We start from the raw sequence: 8,234 nt of genomic DNA on the forward strand, positions 1-8,234 counted from the left end.
GTCCTTTTATCACACTTCCTCTTAGCCCGCCATTGTCTACCAAAGCTTGTAAATTACCCTCGAGAAACTTCCCATGCGCTTTCTCTCACCAAGACATATAATTGGTGGTGATAAGATTCTCCACAGGATCTCCCATTGGGGAAAAAGCGGCACGTGACATAGACCAATACAATGTGCAAATCCTCCAAAATTCGAGTCCTTCATCTAGAGAGGCGTTACGGATATCATTCTACAAAAATCGGGGACGTTCTGGTAAAACCCAGATTGACGACCAAACTAATGCGGGCTATATGGATCGATAATGAATGCGTTATCATACCTCAAAGGGAGGTAACTAAAGCGTAAGCTCATGAAGTAATTTGACTCCAACTCCTGAGGGGCCACGTTATCCACATAAAAATAAGGATGAGAATTAGTTAACATTGTTGGTGTCCAAACTATATCCTCTCCATTGTGGATGCGTTTTCTTGCATCCTTCTGGTCAAAGTACCTCGCGGCTCCCTCTCCTGAGTATGCCACCATCAAATGGATAGATGGACCCTTAGCAAGTGGATAATGGGTTTTGAGGTAATGTGAAAGCCAACCGTAAACATAATGGATGGGAAAACAAACCTTGACTTGATCAAGTTGGGAAGAACAAGAAATCTTATAACCATGATAAATACTCGCCAAAACTGGGATCGCAAGGCTAATCTTTTGACCGCTTCCCATCATGCTTGCCATCTTAAAAGTCTCGGGACGAATAAAGTTCTCTGCATTATAAGGAAACACGAAAGTACATAGGCAATATGATAAGAAGGCTGCTATATATGTTTCATCTTTCTTGTCAAACCTCACCCTAAGCTTGGAAAACATAGCTTCTTGATCACTCGACCACCTAGTTGTCTCGGGAATAACTCCCTTAGGATTATGAGTCGACTTTAGGCGTGCGGATTACTTTTCCTTTCGCAGTGGGGAAGGTATATATATTAAAGCTTTTTTATATCAAAAAATTGTCCATTTGCTCAAGGATACCTTTTGGTTAACACCCGTACCTTCCTTAAGGTGATGGAAGGCAGCAAATAAATACTCGCAAGATTGAGGAATAAATCTCATCTATTTTTCATCTAAACATGTGAGTTCCCATGTCTTAGGTACCACTTCTTTGTATGGAAAACCTGCAATCGGCAAACCTCCAAGAATATATAAGTCCCAAAGAGAGATAAATAGCTCCCTAGCTGATGTAAGAAGTGTGTTCGTCTTGGGCACCAAGCCTCACAAAATGCTTGCAAAATGTTCGAGTTTCAGTCATAAGTGAAAAGCGAGACGTAGACAGCATCATAAATCTTTGTTGTACACAGGGTTTGTTGGCTTCCACCAAGTACATCTTTAGCCCACTCCCAATATCCTGGAATATGACGATACTCGCCCTGTTACTGTATTTTCCCAACGTACTTCTCCTTGAATTATGCGACACTCTAAGTTTGGAAAGGTGCTAGCAATGTTTACGTGGCGATGGATTGGCGCTTGGAGAGACCACATCTTGTACAATGGATTAGAAGTAGACTTGTGCTCCAAGGTCCAGTTTTCTACATGAAGCGGGTTCCTCAAAGAAGGCCATGAGGCTGCATACCGGCCAGCTTGTGGGGTGTGAACCAAAAGCTTGGTTTGTTCTATGCCATCTTTAGTCTCGATTATGAGATATCTAAGTTTGGAGGAAAGCGAGGTATTGTCTCTGAAATTTACCATCTCTTCGGGCTGCAAAGGACAAAAAAGAAAGTCATCAAAGTCCAAATCAAGAATATTAGGATGGGTACAAAGGTCTAAATGGATGAAATGGCCTCCGATTTTCGGGCGGGGATGAGTATCCATCCCTTCACACCCTGAGAGTAATCTCTTCAATATTCAGACGGGGATGATGTATCCATCCCTTCATACCTTGAGAGTAATCTCTCCGATATTCGAGCCACCTAATCTTTCCGATATTTGAGCCACCTTGAGAGTAATTTCCCCAATATTCGGACCACCTTGAGAGTAATCTCTCCGATATTTCGGGCCACCTTGAAAGTAATCCCTTCGGTTTTCGGGCGGGGATGAGTATCCATCCCTTCTAACCCTGAGAGTAATATCTCTGATATTCAAGCGAGGATGAATATCCATCCCTTCACACCCTAAGTAATCCCTCCGGTTTTCGGGTGGGACGAGTATCCATCCTTCACACCCTCAAAGTAATCTCTCCGGTATTCGAGCGGGGATGAATACCCGTTCTTTCACACCCTAAGGTCACCATCTTCATGCAAGAACTTTTCCTATTATTCTTGACCTACAAAAAAAAGAACGAAAAAAGAAGCAAAAGGAAGCGCAGAACAAAAGAAAGTATTTACCTTAGCAGTTAGCGCTTCCTAATGGTAGCTTGAGAATGATGCAACTGGTGCCGATTGACATATTGTATGACAAGTCACTGTAAGGATAAGATTCTTTTTCATATCTTTCTCATGTAGTATTTGGCTCCTTATTGGAAATGACAAAGGCGTAAGTTTGCACCACATTGTTAGCTCACATGAGCCATCATGTGAATTCTTTTTTACCTTGGAAAAAGGTCCTGATCATAGTCACGGCAATTAAAGTCTCAATTGCTACGTAAGCAAACTTCATTGAAATTTGAGATAGGAAGCTACTTAATTTAAGGAAATACGTAAATCTTTCTAAAGTAAATGAAAGATTTTCTTAAGTCTGGTAGGTTTGGCATATCTAAGAAACAAGTTACGTTTCAAACACAAGGATTAAATTATTTAATGTTTGTTTCAAGAGTTTGTCTTTGAGGTTCTAGCAATCCTACGCTAGAGTAAGTCTTGAAGTAGGGGCATTTGTGGCGTATAAAATTTGTGAAAATAATTTATAAGTTCATTTGGATTTATGGACTTAATAAATGGAATTCTTACATTCCTATACACTATATGAAACTATATTACCCTCCCTACTCAAGTTTTACTATAATTACATTTTATATACCCAATTACCATTTATGTACATTTTAAGGGAATTAATGATAATAATTAGTGTCCTAAAATTACATACCTTCCACTCCCCCACGTTTCTCTCTCCACATCCCACCCCCTCCCCCACGTATCTTGCACCCACCCACGATTCCACCATTGACAACCATTAAAAAGCTTTGAAACTTTGAATTCGAATTTGGATTTTCAAAAAACATTATTTGTTTGAATTGGATGTTGTTGCAAAGAATTGGGAATTCTCTCTACGTCTCTCTCTATCTCTCAATCCCTAATTTCAGTAATGTAAAGCAAAGGAAAAGAGAGCAGCAATTCCACCATTAACTGCCATTAAAAAGCTTTGAAGCTTTAAATTCGAACTTGGGTTTACAAAATCATTATTTGTTTGGATTGGGTGTTGTTGCAAACAATTGGGAATATGGTTTGGAGTTTATATCTCAATTTTGAGGGGTTTTGGTGAAGATTAGACTTGTAGATAAATTGTATAATATATAATTAGGTGTATGAAATTTGTTTTTACTATGTATAAATCAGATACAAAATATACAAAAGACATATTGTATAAATTTTGTATTTAAGTTGTATGTTATTGTAGTTGTATTTAACTGGATAGAGTACAAAAAAATTCGCATGAAAAAATTGTGTGCATATAAACGAATTCATAATATGTTAACAAACTGACAACTGAATATTCCATTACTACCCATTGACATGTTCATACTCAACTGGAGATTTCTGACTTACAATAATTCTTTAATATTCAATTACTACCCATTGTGTGACGACCTGGCCCGTCGTCACGTGAGTTACCGTCCCGTTTCCCCCATATTATGTTTCTCTATGCTTCATTATCGGTATTTGAGGTGATCGAGTTGAATTGGATTGGTTTTAGATGGAAATAAGACACTTAGTCTCTTTAAGGAAAGCTTGTTTTGGAAAAGTCAACCGGAAGTTGACTATTGAGTTAGAGGGCTCGGATGTGATTTCCGATGATTCGGTTAGCTTCGGGGGATGATTTGTGACTTAAGAGCGTGATCGGAAGTGATTTTGGAGGTCCGGTGTGGAATTAGGCTTGAATTGGCGAAGTTAGTATTTTGGCGAATTCCGGTTGGTGGGTGAGATTTTGATCCGGGGGTCGGAATGGAATTCCGAGAGTTGCAGTAGTTCCGTTAGGTGATTTTGGATGTGTGTGCAAAATTTCAGGTCATTCGGAGATGTTTTGGTTGGGTTTTTTATCGAATGCGTATTTCGGAAGTTTTAAGAAACTTAGGCTTGAATCCGATGCGATTTAATGGTTATAGCGTTGTTTGATGTGTTCTGAGGATGGGAACAAGTTTGAATGGGGTTTTAGGATGTGTTGGTGTTTTTGGTTGAGGTCCCGGGGACCTCGGGGTGATTTCGGGTGGTTAAACGGAAGAAATTGAAGTTGGAAATTGCAGGTTCTTGGTTGCAGCAGGTATTTCAGCATCTGCGGAAAGGAGACCGCAGATGCGGCTGCGCGGAAGCGGAGAAGGCATCGCAGGTGCGGAAGAGGGTGAGGCTGATCAGTTTCCGCAGAAGCGGAAAGGTATTCGCAAAAGCGGATCCGCATGAGCGGAAAAGTCACCGCAGAAGCGGTTTGGGCCTGGGGGTGAAGTTCCGCAGAAGCGGGAATATGGTCGCAGAAGCGGCCTCTGAGATTTAATGAGATTCCGCTTAAGAGGACAAGGACCGCAGAAGCGGTCACGCGGAAGCGGGCGTGGGGACCGCAGAAGCGGAAACCCCTGAAGGCCAGTAGGAGTTTAATATCATTTTTCATCCGCGAGGGTTGTGTATTTTCCACCATTGTTGAGCAAGCTTGAGAGCTTTTGACGGGGTTTTAGAGAGTTTTGACCGGGAATCGATTGGAGGTAAGTCCTACGGCCTAGAAACATCATTTTATTGAAGAATCAACCTTTAATTCTTGGAAAAATTGGGTAAAAATTGGAAGAACTAGGGCTTGGTTTTTGAAATGAAAATTTGGGATTTGAAGGGGCATTTAGGCTCCGATTTTGGTAAATTAGATATGTATAGACTCGTGGTGAGACGAGGAATCCGAAGATGTGAATTTTGTAATATTTCGAGAAGTGGGCCCAGGGCTCGGGTTTTGCCAACTTCATGATTTTCGACGTTTTTCGAGTATTTTCGATTGGGTTATGTTTCTTTGGCCTATTGTAATGTATTCCTTATGGTTTTGATCAGATTCGACAAGCGATGAGGTCGATTCGAGGGGAAAGGGCTTGGCGAGCTAGACTTTTGGCCGGCTAGAGGTGAGTAATGATTTTAAATGACGTCCTGAGGGTTTGAAACCCCGGATTTGCACAACTTGGTGCTGAGACACGCGTTCAATGGCGAGCGCGGGGTCATTTACTATTGGGGATTGTGACTTGGTCCAATCCGGAGGATATTTTATCGCGTATTATCTATGACTTATTGTTTTACACTGTCATTTAGGCTATTTGCCATATTTGGGGCTTATTGCCGACTGTTTGAACTCCTTATGAACTATCATCACTGTTTTCCTCACTATTTGAAATATTACTCGAACTCAGTCCATGTGATTTACACTGTTTCATTAACTCATCTATATTTACTCAAACTTAGAGTTTTAACTGATATTTGGACTATTGTTTGAGCTGAGTATTATTGTTTTACTGATGCCCGAAGGGTCTTTTGACTATTTTTGGACTGATTGAGGCCGAGGGTTTTATGTGAGGGCATGATGAGTGATGTGAGGAGGCTTTCAAGCCTCGAGTGTATTGTGAGCAGGCTTTCAGGCCTCGTATTGATATGGTTCGGGCTTTCAGGCCTTGTTGATAGCGCTTGGGCTGTAGGAGCCCCTCCGGAGTCTGCACACCCACAGTGAGCGCGGGTACCCATCTAGAGCGATTAACTTTTAGACAGTGGTAACAATGGCACTGTAATACGCGTTTTGGTCAGGTAACAATGGCTGACCGGTCAGGTAACAATGACTGACCAGGAACAAAAATCATGCCCGAGGGGCAGTGTTCTGAGCATTTCTTACTGGTTGAGCATAATTGATTTAATTGTTTCAAAGAGAATTTCTTGCTATATTTCACTGGTTTTACTGTTTTATCTGGTTTTACTGCTTGAGATAGCATTACTTGTGCCTTTACGGGATTTTTGTGTTCTCAGTCGTTATTTATTTTTATTACTCACTGGGTCGGAGTACTCACATTACTCCCTGCACCATGTGTGCAGATACAGGCATAGCTGAGTTCGTTCCTGAGTGTTGATTCCTTCCAAACCAGGCGGACCCAGAGAGACGAGGTAGCTGTCGACGTCCACATCTCCGTTTCTTCCTTATCATCAGTATTTCATTTATCTTCGGACTATGTTCTTTGACACAAACTTGTAGTATTTTATTTAAACTCGGTAGTAGCTCATGACTTGTGACACCCCGATCATCGGGCTGAGTTTTGGATGGTTTTTTTCCCGTTATGCTACGTTTTATTTCCGCACTTATGATTATTCAGTAACTATGATTTAGACCTGTTTATGCTAAGAAATTGTTAAAAGAAGTGTTAATGTACTGTTGGCTGGCCTTGTCTTCACGAGAGGCGCCATCACGACCGGGTTGGGAATTGGGCGTGACAAGTTGGTATCAGAGCCTAGGTTAGTAGGTCTCACGAGTCATGAGCAGGTTTAGTAGAGTCTCGCGGATCGGTACGGAGACGTCTGTATTTATCCTCGAGAGGCTGCGGAACCTTTAGGAAAACTTCACATTCTTGAAATCCTTGTCGTGCGACTTTGTTGAATCCAAGGACTAAACTTCTATGTTATATTCTCTCGCAGATGGCGAGGACCCGCGCTACAGGACGAGGCGGACGACCACCGGTACCACCTACTGAGGGCACTAGAGGCCGTGGACGCGGTCGTGGTCGTGGTAGGGGCAGAGCCGCGAGGGCAGCACCTGTTGCTCCACCAGTTGCTCCGGCTCAGGATCAGGCCCCAGCTGCAGACATTCTAGCAGCACCTGTTCAGGCACCGGCAGTGCCCATTGTGATTCCGGGTCTCTAGGAGACCTTAGCTCAGATACTATCAGTTTGCACCGGCTTAGCTCAGGTGGTTTCAGCCACTACTACAGCAGCTACTTCTCAGGCAGGGGGAGGCAGTCAGACCCCCGCTGCTCGCACACCGGAGCAGGTGGTATAGGGTTTACAGACACCGGGAGCAGCTCCAACTCAACCGGTTGTACCAGTTCAGGATTTTGTGGTTCCAGCTATGCCAGACGATGAGCAGCGTCGTCTCGAGAGGTTCAGTAGCCTTCAGGCTCCAGTTTTCAGTGGTGCTCAGGGCGAGGATGCCCAGGGAATTCTTGACAAGTGTCAGCGCATGCTTCGGACGGCAGGGATTTTGGAGTCCAGCGGAGTAACATTCACTGCATTTCAGTTCACTGGGGCTGCCTTCACATGATGGGAGGCATATGAGCGGCGTAGGCCGGCAGGTGCAGTGCCTTTGTCATGGCAGGAGTTCTCCACTATCTTCCTAGAGAAGTGGGTACCACAGTCTCAGAGAGAGGAGCTGCGTAGGCAGTTCGAGTGGCTTCGGCAGGGGGACATGACTGTGACCCAGTATGAGGCAAGATTTTCTGAGTTANCAACACAATAAATATATAATACTTATCTTCAATTATAATTCTATCGTTAAATTATAATTAATTAATACATAATTTCATCTTAATGTATACTACTTTGTAATGATAAACTAGTGGAGTATAGTTTAGTGTAAACAGATATTCCTAAGTTTTTATCCAAACGGATTAGCCAGTTTTTTTATAAGTATTTATTTTTTTCCTTCTTTCTCCCTCACCACCTTCACGAAAATCTCCATCCCCTTCTCTGGAAAATTCAACTCTACACAGAACAACCCTTTTCATTTTTGAGCATTGGCGCCAAATTCATCAGCCATTCCCGCTTTCTTCCCCAAATTTCCCTCCAAAATCTCATATTACTTCTCTATAAAATAAAACCCTTCAAACCCAGAAGAAAATTCTAAGAGCTTCTGCTAAAAATCACTGAAGAACCACTAGCTAAGGGCGGAACTCTCTGTGAACTGAAGGATGTGTAGTTGTGACTTGCGAGCTCCATTTCTACAACTCGACCCTCACTTGATCCACTTGTATATTTTTAAACGATTTGTCGGATCATCGGAGGTGGAGGTGTAAAAACTGGGTCTCACGCTGAAAACTTGCCATGTTAA

The sequence above is a fragment of the Nicotiana attenuata genome, unplaced genomic scaffold (assembly GCF_001879085.1).
Source record: "Nicotiana attenuata strain UT unplaced genomic scaffold, NIATTr2, whole genome shotgun sequence".
NCBI classification, from domain to species: Eukaryota; Viridiplantae; Streptophyta; class Magnoliopsida; order Solanales; family Solanaceae; genus Nicotiana; species Nicotiana attenuata.